The following is a 13,645-nucleotide window of genomic DNA, read 5'->3' as shown; positions in this document are numbered from 1 at the left end:
CGGATTCGGTCAGGTCAATGTATAGTATGATAAATATAATACCTGCAGCCGTATTGCGTGATTTTTATACACTGGTTTTTATGTATAAGTACCATTATGGGTGCGTTCCAGAATGTTTTACAGGAAGTTTTCGGGATAGGTCTAATATTCATGATCATAGAACTAAAACAAGTGGATATATTGAGGTTCCTCTCCTAGTTTCAAGTAGGACTGCTTTTTCAATTATTTATAGAGGGGCTAAGCTATGGAATAAGCTTGTTCCAAGTATTAAAGAATTGCCCATTAATCAATTTAAGGCCGTGCTGCGTGTGGGGTTTCTCGGTAGGTATACCTTTGAAATAGATTTAGATTGATTGATTTAGTATTGAAAATAATTGTTTATTGTTTTTTTCTTTTGTTTTCTTTTTTTGCTTCGGGATTATGATATTATGTTGTTTGATTGTGCATGAATTATTTATATAAATTTTTTTTCTCGGTACACGGTTTCACCTTTCTGCTCATTTTAGATTAACTCATTGTTTTTCTGTTTTTGTTCTTTTTTTTCTTCTATTTTTTGTTCTTTTTGTTAGTAACACACCCTCGCAAGCAACGCTTTTGGTGTGCTACCGATTGATTTTGTCTGTGTTATTTCCTTTGGTTAATAAATTAATACTACTACTACTACTACTACTAAAATTCCCCAGGTAATGAGAAACCTAACATAAAAAAGTTTTCTGACCTTAGATCGTGACAAAAACTTCGATCAGATACAGATTTTAATCCACAGTGTAAATATATTAACTGCTGGTGATAGTCTTGAGTTGCTAGAGCAGCTTTTTGAGTTTTACCCTTTTCTCTCAGTAAAAATTCGAACATGAATCATACTGCAGTGGAGGGGAGAAGAAGAACTCTTTTCAACTTCATTTGTAACTGTTACTACCCTCTAGTTGTATCTATTATTGCCCTCACTATATTAACTTTTAGTCATGATTACCTTGGTAGAATCTTTAGATTGTTGACTTGAGTTTAGATCAACGTATTATCCTTACAAAATTTTCCCCTAGAAGGCTAGCTTTAAATTCTTTAAATTCTAAATATTAAAGAAACTTTTACCACTTTAACAGGAAAATACGTTTCACTAGGCAAGGGTTTATCAAGGAATTTGTTCTGTTTGGGGGGGGGAAATCTAAAAGGACCTCAACAAGAAAAAATATACAAAAAATATTTCCCGAAATGGATAATCTCCCTACCCCCTCTAAAAAAAGACATGAAACTAACAGTCGTAAGTTCTTGGGCCAATAACTTAAATCATGTCTTTGTTTTTGAGAAATGTTTTCTCAAAAACAGGTCTTAAAAGACCTTGAGCCCAAAAAACCTAAATAGACAAGAAAAAATATACGACAAATATTCGTTCTCTAAAGGGATATTTCCCCCCAAAAGACTTGAAACCAACAGGCTCAGGCCTAGAGCTAAGGTGAACATAATGCAAAAACGAAAATATTGGGCCGAATGGGGGCCAATAAATGGCTAACTTTTTTCAAATACAGATTTGGGATACCTCAGAATTTTGTTTCACCGCTAAATGATCGAGCTGAAACTTTCATTGACATTTTTGTTCGGACAGGAGTGGCGCAAAGCATCTCCAGCTTCCGTGTTGCGTGAGCAGCTTGCTTGTTATTTTGCTCATTATTAGCAGCCTTTATTTGGTTTTTATGGCACTTGGTATTAACCAAGTGACATATAGCAATCGCAAATTCTGTCGGTCTGTCGGTCCCGGTTTTGCTACTTTAGGCACTTCCAGGTAAGCTAGGATGATGAAATTTGGCAGGCGTATCAGGGACCGGACAAGATTAAATTAAAAATAGTCATTTTCCCGATTTGATCATTTGGGGGGGGGGGGAGTGGGGGCCCGTTAATTCGGAAGAAATAGAAAAATTTAAATATTTTTAACTTACGAACGGTGGATCAGATCTTAATGAAATTTGATGTTTAGAAGGATATCGTGTCTCAAAGCTGTTATTTTAAATCCCGACAGGATCTGGTGACATTGGGGGAGTTGGGAGGGAGAAACCTAAAATCTTGGAACACACTTAGAGTGGAGGGGATCGGGATGAAACTTGGTGGGAAAACAAGTACAAGTCCTAGATACATGGTTTACATAACCGGAACGGATCCAGTCTCTTTTGGGTAGTTGGGGGGGGGCTAATTCTGAAAAATTAGAAAAAAATGAGGTATTTTTAACTTACGAACAGGTGATTGGATCTCAATACAATTTATTATTTAGAAGGATATCGTGTCTCAGAGCTCTTGTTTTAAATACCGAACAGATCTGGTGATATTGGGGGGGGGAACCTAAAACTTGGAAAACACTTAGAGTGGTGGGATCGGGATGAAACTTGGCGGGAAAAATAAGCCAAAGTCCTAAATACATGATTGACATAACCGGAACAGATCCGCTCTCTTTGGAGTAGTAGGGAGGGGGATAATTCTGAAAAATTAGAAAAAATGAGGTATGTTTAACTTACTAACGGATGATAAAATCTCAATGAAATTTGATATTTAGAAGGATATCGTGTCTCAAAGCTCTTATTTTAAGTCCCGACCGGATCTGGTGACATTGGGGGGAGTTTGGGGTGGGAGAACCTAAAATCATGGAAAACACTTAGATTGGAGGGATCGGGATGAAACTTAGTGGTAAAAACAAACAGAAGTCTTAGATACATGATTTACATAATTAGAACGGATCTGCTTTATCCGGGGGGGGGTTATTCTGAAAAAATAGAACAAATGACGTATGTTTAACTTACGAAAGAGTGATCAGATCTACATGAAAATTCATATCTAGAAGGACCTCGTGACTCAGATATCTTATTTTAAATCTCAGCCAGATTCAGTGTAATTAAGGGGGGGCAGTTGGGGGGAACTGGAAATCTTAGAAAATACTTAAAGCGGTGAGATCAGGATGAAACTGGATGAAAAGAATAAAAACCTGACCAAGACACGTGACTGACATAACCGGACCGGATCTGCTCTCTTTGATGGAGTTGGGGGGGGGGGGGGTAATTTTGAAAATTGAGGTATTTATAACTTGAGAAAGGGTGGCCAGATCTTCTTGAAATTTGATATTTAGGAGGATCTTGTGCTTTAAAGCTCCAATCTTAAATTCCAACTAGATCCTGTGACATTGGGGGGATTTGGAGGGAGAAACCGGAATTCTTGGAAAACGTGAAAATTGGGATATTTTTATCTTACGAATAGGTGATCGGATCTTAATGAAATTTGATATTTAGAAGGAATTCATGTCTCAGAGCTCTAATTTCAAATCCCGACCAGATCTTTTGACATTGGGGGGAGTCGGAGGGGGAAATCTTGGAAAACACTTGGAGTTGAGGAATAGGGATGAAGCTTATTGGATAGAATAGGCAAATGTCCTAGATACGTGATTGACGGAACCTTTCTGAATTCGCTCTCTTTGGGGGGGTTGGGGGGGGGAGGGGTTCAGTGATTTGGTGAGTTTGGTGCTACTGGACGTGCTAGGACGATGAAAATAGTTAGGCGTGTCAGGGAGCTGCACAAATTGACTTCATAAAGTCGTTTTCACAGATTCAACCATCTGGGGGGCTAAAGGGAGAGGGAAAATTAGAAAATAATTAGGTATTTGTAATATAAGAATAGGTGATCGGATTTTAATGAATTTAGATATTTAGAAGGACATCGTGACTCAGAGCTTTTATTCTAAATCCTGACCGACATTAAGCCTCTTATTTTCCTTTTAAATAAATCTATTGATTTATACAATTTTGCTAGAGCTCATACCATATGATCTCTTGGCTCTTAGCTCTTCTTGCCACGTCATAAGTGCCATATGAGCTCTTAGCTCTTGTTACTTAAAAGTTGCTCTTTTCACTTTCCTATGTTTTCCTCTACTATAGCTGGAAGTCATTATTTAATCAATCAAATTTTATTTGGAATTATATACCAGTAGAAATCGTTATAAATAATGTCAGCACACTATTCCCTGGACTCCTTTTTTCAAAGGATTAACAAGGCTTGTAATATTGAACTATGAATTCCACTTACTTTTTTTTGAAAGTGTACAGCTCAATTGTTTTTCCATCCCCTCATATGCTACGCTTTTTAATTAATTTATAATTGGATTTTTTTGTGGAGGGGGGGGGGGGTAGCAACAATAAAATGATTTGGGATAAAAGGAAAACTGCGACTCTTTCTCCAAAAATTTGCAGCCCAAATTTTAACAAAATTGCTACTTATTAGCAACAAAATTGATCAACGAATTTTTATTTATTTAAATCTGACTTTTCTTACTTTACATGGGTAAATACAAATCTGGGATTCTATTTCTTTATGCCTACTGCCAACCACGCCCTTTACTTTATTTTAATAAAAATTAAATTTTAAAAATTTCAAAATGATTGTAACTCTTATATCATTCATTTGAAAGTTTACAGCCCTCAAAATCTGTTCGCCCGGGCAAGTGCCTCATCTGTCACCCTAAAACCACCTCTGGTAGAGTGGTAAGTATCAAACTAAAATAAAAGGCAAAAATTTAACGTGATAGATGTTTCTGGTTTTTATTGCATAACAAATTACATATTGGTGTAATGTTTGACACAGCTGGGCGTCAGACCAGCTGGGAGTCAGACCTTATAATATCGTTTGTTTTTTGTTTTTTTTTTTGGGGGGGGGATGTTTGAATATCACTTTTACTGAGAGTCCTTTCGAGGTGGCTATCATACATAAACATCTCAAAGTTGGACCCTAAGTCTGAATGAACCCTGGGCAAATAAGAACCCATGGCTTTATTTTCACCATATCTAAGAAATGCATTTGTTCAATCTATTAGTCAAGACTTCAGACCTTGTTATTTCATAGAACATACATTACAAAAGAAACCGAGACTTCATAAATGTTCCATTTGATTTCTTGAATTCCAAAAACATGCCATAGTTCCCTTTCAACTAAAATTCTTTCACCTTGAATTGTTAAATCTTTGCAATAACTACGTTTTGTGAAGAAGTCAATTTTAACATTAAGCAAAATGGATAAAAAAAAGAAAAAAAATATAAGAACAATTAACAAAACAAAACAATGGCGACTTTGAGCCAAAGAAACAGAGTCGACATTTCGACAAGGAAGTTCCCAGCACAGAATTATTCATAAATATTTCTTCTTTGTCTTTATCCGATTTTTATTGAGCCTTATACATAGCGACCGAGGTCTTAGAAGAAGAGAAGTCGGAAGGGGGCAAGCTCGCAAAGGGACAAACTCATACAGAGACTCCTGGGAGAAGGGATCCCACGGGCGAGTTGCAGGAAAGGATCAGCAGCTGACAACCTGACTGAACCGAAAGGGAAATAAGAGATAATGCTAACCATATACAAAAAGCAACGTCAAAGAGTGCTTCAGCAAACCAGCAACCTATAGTAAAGAGGAAAAATGGCTCATGGAGTACCAAATAGAAAGTGAGATTTTACTGATTTCGTAAAGCTGATCATCGTATGGGTCAGCAAAGATGGTTGACAAACCCTCAAGGATGAAGATGTTGTCCTTCTTATGGAGCCAAAAATTATGGAAGACAATCTGAACTGTTCTCCTGATACTGTCTTGGTGAAATTAGAGGGCAGCATAACAAAGGAAAGATGCAAAGATGGCATCGTCGGTCAAGGAGGTGGTTAGTAAAATAGGAGAGAGATGCTTAGCCTTATCCCTGGGATGCATAACCCTGATAAGAAATTTCTCCATTGACTATGCAAAAGTGGGATAACTGGAGAAGCTACCGAGGCTGTTGGTGGCTTGAAATCAGTTTCATTTCACAAGGAGAGACTTGGTCTAAGAAAGACTCCCATTAAAGAAGGAAAACAATTCGAACAACATATGGCAAATGATGAAGATCTGACTGAGAAAATACAGGAGCGGGACTACCGTCTCCCATTTGGAATTAGGTTTTAACACTGTTAAAACATCCTTTTTTGTGGGGGGGGGGGCTTCAAAACATATTTGTATCATTTTCAAGAAGTCACCTATAATCTTGGAAAGTTGCTGGCTGAGACGCGGACATATATAGTAACGGTATAGGAGCCATGCACCATCACCAGAAAAATTATACAGAAGATCCGATAAGGCAGAACTCCATCTCCATTTTGGGGTTATTACCACTCCAAGAGCATGCATTAATAATTCCAAAAATGAAGATATAGTCAGGACGCCACGCTTGGCTATCACGCTTGGATATCACGCTTATGTCAAGAAGGTTGTACGACGGAATGGGGTTATTATGAAACACATACCAAAACATAGCCTAAAAATGCTGAAGCCAAAAATAAAACTGCCCATTAAAACAAGGGGGGAAGTCTATTAAATTTGGATCTCAACTTCAGATTTCCCGAAAATTGTTATCTAGGGAGCAAAGGCCGCAAACGCCGGTTTCAGACTCATTTTCCGGTGTCCTTTAGAAGAAAAAAGCAAGATTGGTGTTGTTTTGACTGCTGTTGTTTTAGTATCAAGACCGAATCAAGACAACAGAATTGGAGAAAGAAGTTCCTGACAATAGTTTTTGGTTAATTAAGTGGAGGTTGCATAGCATATGATGTTATTTGTGAGTACGGCCTTTTTTCGCATGTCATCACTTGGTCTCAATGAGGAATGTCTCTATTAACCGAAAAGTCTTCAGTAAAAGGGTATTCCCCTGAAGCTGATATTAGAATTCTTTATGCTTAAGGCCCATATCATGTCAGTTTTCTTTTGCTCTCTTGATCCATGTCCAAACCATTTTGACTGGCAAACCCATAGCTGTATTTTTGGCACTTGCTCACCAGGCATCTGAACTGACACAAAGTTGGTCATGAACCTCAGTGGAAAGGATTTTCCAATCCACTGTAGGGACAACTTCGACTCTGGCCATAATGAGATAGATATGAAATAAACAGACTATGTGATTCTTAATTTAATCCATAATCTCAATAAAATAATCATTTCACATAATTTAGAAAATTCTGGAATTGTCAGTTACCAGAATTTGGAAAGCCTGATTCCGTTTTAATTTTCAGCTTTCAGGGAATTTGGAGTCTAGGCCAAACCACCTACTACCCTGTAGCCTGGCCCCAAATCCCATCGTCTCCCCAAAAAGCCTGATTCATAGAATCTAGAGGATGTAGGTAGTCCCATCAGTGATATATCTTCTAAGTTTGGTACAGGTGCAGTTTAGTATCCCCTGATAAAAAACAACTTGTTTGTTATTGCATATTATTCCCTTAATTGCGCAATAGTCATTCAGTCAATAATAAGATACTGTCTAGTAGAAATAGGATACAAACAAATAACTTTTTACTGTATATTCGGGTTCTATTAGCAGGACCTCTGTATCCTTTACTACAGGGTCAACTAACAATCTCCAACTTTATCCTAAATTTCTTCAAGGAATTTCAAGAGGAAATGATTGTTAATACTTAGATATAGTATTGAACTTTGAGGTGAATGGTATGTTTATTTCTTAGCTATCTCATGAAGGTCCTAAATTACAAATTAACCAAATTACGAGCAGACATGTTATTGACAAATACATTAGTGGGTAACTAAAGCAAAGCTTAAAGTAAAGTAAAGCAATTAAAGTGAGTAAAGTAAGTAAAATTTCATGTAAGTAAAGTTAAAACTAAATTAAAATTTAAATATAAAATAAAATAAAATTAAAGTCAAAATTAAAGTAAAATAATTAAAGTAAAATTAATTAAAGTAAAGCAAAGCTTATCGAATTCTTGTTTTCCAGAGTACCTAAGAGAAGGATTTGCAGATAGAACTGAAGTAGTTGACCTGCTTCCAGGTAACCAGACTGTAACTGCGAGAGATTTGCTATTGAAATGAGGAGCATACATGAAGAAGCAGATATCCGTGTCGCTCTTCACACGGGGTTCAGTACCAGGAAGGGGGTCTTATAAGACCACTCCTAATGTGTTGGTTTGCTTGTAGGACAAACTCGTTTCAATCACTAAATTTGCAAATAGACTTCCACCGTCTCTAGTGAATTCAATTGCGTTTTTGCACTGTTTCAACGGTTGTGATATTTTGAGCTTCATTTTCTTCAAAGAAAAGAAGACGATCCTTAGAGCAGCCGTGCCGTGGTTACCTTGAATATTTGCTCTTGCTCAAATGATTTTGGAAGAAATCGACCGAGTAGTTGAGCTTGAGAAAGATATTATGAAGCTTTATTTTGAGATTTTGATCGTTTCATACAGATAACTAAAGTAATTTTCGTGTTTGAATGAATCCACTTTCACTTGTTCCCTTGCCGGAAAACGCTGAAGAATCTGCCTCAAACCGATGACTCCTTTGCCTTACATGCGAAACGTTGCATTTACCAATGGCCCATCATGCTGCAGGTCCTTATGCCTAACCCCTCGTATCTTTTCGCTTAGTTTTGGACGGGACATGAAGAACAGATGCATAGTACCCATTAAATTATTTCTTCCTGCTTGTCCATCCACTATTCAGAAAACTTCGCCATATTCCAAGTATAAATCTTGTGCACAAAAATGTCCATGTGCAGACAGAAGTTGCGATATTTTGTGCTCTTGTTGTGGGAAGTGCTGCGAGGCCGAGGCTGATTCAGACGAGGAAGAATTGTGCGCGACTTGAAATGGAGGGATACTAGGAAAAAAAAACATTATGAATTTGGGAAAGCGAGAATTAGATAAATAGTGTTAATTCTGACTTTGTTTAGTTTCTTCACCTGTGTTATTGCTGTCATTTTTTTTTAACTAATCGTGCTAGTTTGCTATGAAGATATTCTATGGCCTCTAGGCATTTCTATCTCGTATTTGAGTGGAAAACTGCACCTCAAACTTTGCAGAAAATGCATTTTCTTGCATGAAACACAAAAAAATAATAAAATGTCAAGTTTTGGAGTGTTCCACCCATTGCAAGCAAGTACCCTTGATAATTTTCGAATCAGCATGGTTGGTCTAGGAGGGGGGGGGTCTAATTATCGTACTTGTCCCATCCTGTCGTGGTATGTTTCACATTTTCAACGCCTGGCGCCAGACTAACAATTGGAAGCTATCCAAGTAATGTTTAATAGATGTAGTCACAATAATTCTGAAAATCCTAATTGGTCACAGGCGTATAGTGTTTTGTTCGGTTTATATGCCACATGAAGAAGAACAACCCGCTAAGCTAAGGTAATAGAAAATAGAGAATATGAGGGTGAGAAAAAAAAGCTATGCACATCATTAACATCTACGGTCCACAGCTCACAAATGTTTGTGAAAGAAACCTCCAAATGAGAAGCACAACTCCGAGCATTTACAGCCTAGCAAAAAAATAGTTTGCAATCAATAACGCTTGATTAATAGCTAAAAAAATGTCTTACAGGGCATGTAACACTAGTCCATTAGACAGTTCAGATCCATATCTTAAAGTTTCTCCTAATGCTACTTTCTCTAATCTTTGGACAAGAAAAAAAACATTGAACAGAAAAAAAAGGGGGGGAAGGGTGCCTCCCCGTAGCAATGGTTCGAAGTCTAAAGCCCTCTGCTTCCCCCACAACCCGAATATCACAAAATAGTAGTCTAAAAATTATCTTTTCGCATTTCAACCCCCCTACCTCTCTAGAAAATTCTTTTCAATCCATCTAAAGTATAGATCTCAGAGGTTAAAATCAGAGTTATAGTTTATCAATTTACGAAATCACAGACAATATCTCCAGACCACCGATAGTTCCAAGTTTTATAGCAGAGAAAATGTCATATTTATGATTGAAATTGCTCTGTTCCCAATGTTTTTTTATGGTCCGTGATGTGTGGCTTGTATTAAATAAATTGCCGATTCCTCATACAGAGCCCCAATGTTCAAAATAATCTTTTAAATGCTCAACAGTTTCATTGAATAACTCATGCTAGGTATACGATACTATATTTAAAAATATGCATGACAAAATGACATACAACAACATAAAAAAATAAAATTCCCCACGTTTAACTACTAGTTCTAATATGTTTATACTGTGTAGATTTTCATACACTAAAAACATTAATATTCACGCATATAGAAGCCGATGTAAATTAGATTATAAAAGATTAATTTTGACATTAAGAAAAATAATAATTATCCTATTTTATAATTGACGAATTTTGTCTGTAAGTAAGTGAACGTAAGACGTTATAACGTGACGTCAAAATCGTGTCCAAGGTTTCAGAATATAAATGGAACGATGATGGTATATGGCAACATGAAAAAATAAAATTTACCATTTATAATTATTATTCCTACTATATATATTATACAGATTCTTCCAACACCAAAAACATTAAAAATTGACTTATGCACAAAACGATGCATATAGAATTATAAAATAGCAATTTATGCATTAGCAAAAATAAAGATTAATCTTATATATAATTGGCTCATTTAGTCTATGAATAAGTAAGCAAACGTAGGATATCGTAAAGTAGTGTCAAAATTCATGCGTGAAGTTAAAGTTACATCAGCAAGGGCCGAAAGTCGGAAATATAAAGCGTAACTCACAAGGACAGGCTATAAACCTAACAAAAAACCAATCTTTTTCAGCATCACCTGTGAAATCAAGTTTGAAGTGATTATACCCTGAACTAGCTTATGGCAGAAACTGAATTTCATATGCAATACCTGCAAAAAGAAGGCAGATCCCCCCTTAGAATATCTACAAAATAGGGAGAAAGTGCTTACATTTTCAACCTCATCCTTTAATAGAATCTAGTTCCTTCTTAGGTTGAGCCTGTGCATATTTACAGTTATAAAGATGACACATGATTTACATTGCGAAAAAGAAAATAAAAACTCACTTTTCAATGGAAGCATAAAACTCGTCAATAAGCTTTTTGACATCGTCCAAAACTGCATCTCCTGTCCTAATAGGTTTCACTTCTTTAATGGTGTTCATATGATTTGCAGTACATATTGTTGAACAGCAATTCAAAGCCTATAAAAGAAATAAATATTTAATAAATAAAGAATATAATTAACTAATAAAAAAGGAAAAAATCCACATTCGGATGTATGCACAAAAACATCAAAAAACGCATAGAAATCTGTTTATATCTATTTTTGTTTCGGTTTTACGAGCCAGACAAACATTACAGGGGCAGATTTAAATCAACATTAGGTAGTTGTGCGCATCAAGTTATGGCTAATTGTAGAAAAAGCCAAAACAGATAGTCCAAGAGAATGAGAGGCAAATCTAGCATAAGCCCTTTTTAGATTTATATAAAAATTATGTCAGATCATTTATTGACAGATAAGTCTATCTATCATTCGTCAATTGATACAATCCACTCAAAATTGATACAAAGTTTCCTTTTTCTAAAACAAAATATTCAGAACTTTATAGACCTAATTATTGTCTTGGAACCATGTGTTGGCAAGGTCAGGGCAGTAGGGATGAATTGGAAGGGTCTCCCATCCCAGTTTTGAACTGTTTTGGATTTAGTATGTGACACATGTTGGAAATCATTTTCATGAAGAATGGTCACACCTCTAGTCAAGAGTCCACGACGTTTCGTTCGAATATAAAGGCTTACTTTTTTTGTGAGCATATAGCTGTAACACTGATTGTTACTGACTCGTTTATTTTCAGTGCAGTCACAAAAGGTAGGTCCCTGTGAACTCCGGAATACTGTAAGCATGACATAAAACCTGTCATTTAAACATACATCGTAGATTCTTGAATAAAGGTATAATTTTTTCTTCATAGCAATATGTCTCCACGTGTAGTATTACTAAGCCTAGAAATTATTCAAAAATGGGGAGGAAGATCGCTCCAAATACCTACAATATTATCACCTTGCCCTTCAGACATTCATTGGTTTAGATTAAGTTTGATTAAAAAGTTGAATCAGATGCATAAGTGGCTTCAAGATCAATACAAAAAATTCCATTTAAAAAAGATACATAAATTGGAACAACTATGGGACCGGAAACTATGTTGAAAGATTTCGAAAATTTTGAACTGATTAAATAAATCGTTTATGAGTTAAAGCAAATTGTCTCGTTACTCATGGAATGATACTTGTGTAAATCCCTTTTTCATCATGACTGCGTTGGCAAGCACCAATTGTGGGTTCAAAATTTTTCCAATGTCGTCAACATATTGTGTAAAATTTGAATAGTTTTAAATATTGATAATTCAGTAATAAATAAACTTAGAACATCTTGGATAGGGATAATATTATTTATGTACATCCAAAATAGTCACAGTGTGTTATTCTTTATTTTGGGTAAATACCATCACTTTTTTTTTATAATGATCCTGTAACTGTAATACTGAGGGACAGAGATCTCACTCCAAGGAATGAACTGATACAGACATATCGCCCGGTAGTTAGATCTTCACCTTCTGTTTTTGCAACAGCTTGACGAAGGGTCAAAATGTAAAAACCTCAAATGAGAGCATTTTCTCCAGATGTGCAAGGGGGTTGAATCGTTGCAAAGTACGCCTATTTTATTTCTTAGCTTGTCATGCACAAACGGTAGTGAAGTCAATGAGAAAGTTTATAGTACAATAATGCTTGCCCAGGATTTTGAAAATATTTTTCAACTCTTAGAACTACTTGGTGGACAAGTACCTTCCAAGCAGAATTTTTGAATTAAGAGCTATTATATAACAAGGAATTTTTTCTACAGACATTGGGCTTTTTAGGATAAAAAACCTAAAAAGAAAAAACCTAAAAAAATAAAAATAAAAAAATTAAAAAAGGTAAGAAACTAAAAAGAAAAAAAGCTAAAAAAAAAATAAAAAACTGAAAAAAAGAAAAAACTAAAAGAGAAAAAATTAAAAAAGAAGAGAAAGCATATCTATATATATATAAAAACTGGGAATTGCACAAATATTTCAATATATTTTGACAATAGATTCAAATAATTCGAAAATCTTAAAACAGATACCCAAAATTTTAAGGTTATTATAAATTGTTGAGCTTTAGCATGCTTGGCACGTAAAGATTTTTCCAAGCGTCAATGTTAGAATGATCATTGACAAATTGAAAAACTTTGAAAAAGATTAAAAAAGAAAAAAGATTAAAGCATGTTTGTTTTTTTGTATGTTCTAGGGTTTGCATATGAAGTCTTAAAAAAAAGAAAAACCTAAAAAGAAAAAAAAAAAGAAAAAATAAAAAATGAAAAAAACTAAAAAGAAAAAAAAGCTAAAAAAACTAAAAAAGCTACAAAACTAAAAAATTGAAAAAACTAAAAAAGAAAAAAATTAAAGCATGTTTGTTTTTTTGTATGTTTAAGGGTTTGCATATGACATCTGAAAAATAGAGAAGAAAATGAAAACTAAAACAGAGGAAAAAGGTAAAAAACTAAAAAAGAAAAGAAAAATAAAATAAAAAAGGTAAAAAACTGAAAAGAAAAAAGTTACAATACTAAAAAAAAAGAAAAACTAAAAAAGAAAATCAATGAAAAAAAAACAATTAAACAACAAAAAAATGTCGTATGTGAACAAAAAGACATTTATGATACGATTATGCATTGTGTCGATAACAACGTTGGAGAAATTTTCTTTTGGGATGCGCCAGGAGGTACTGGTAAAACGTTTGTGATAAAACTGATTGTGGCATCAATTCGATCAAAAAATGATATAGCGTTGGCAATTGCGTCGTCCGGAATAGCAGCAACGTTG

The sequence above is a fragment of the Artemia franciscana genome, chromosome 15 (genome assembly GCF_032884065.1).
Source record: "Artemia franciscana chromosome 15, ASM3288406v1, whole genome shotgun sequence".
NCBI lineage: Eukaryota > Metazoa > Arthropoda > Branchiopoda > Anostraca > Artemiidae > Artemia > Artemia franciscana.
This window is presented reverse-complemented; position numbering follows the sequence as displayed.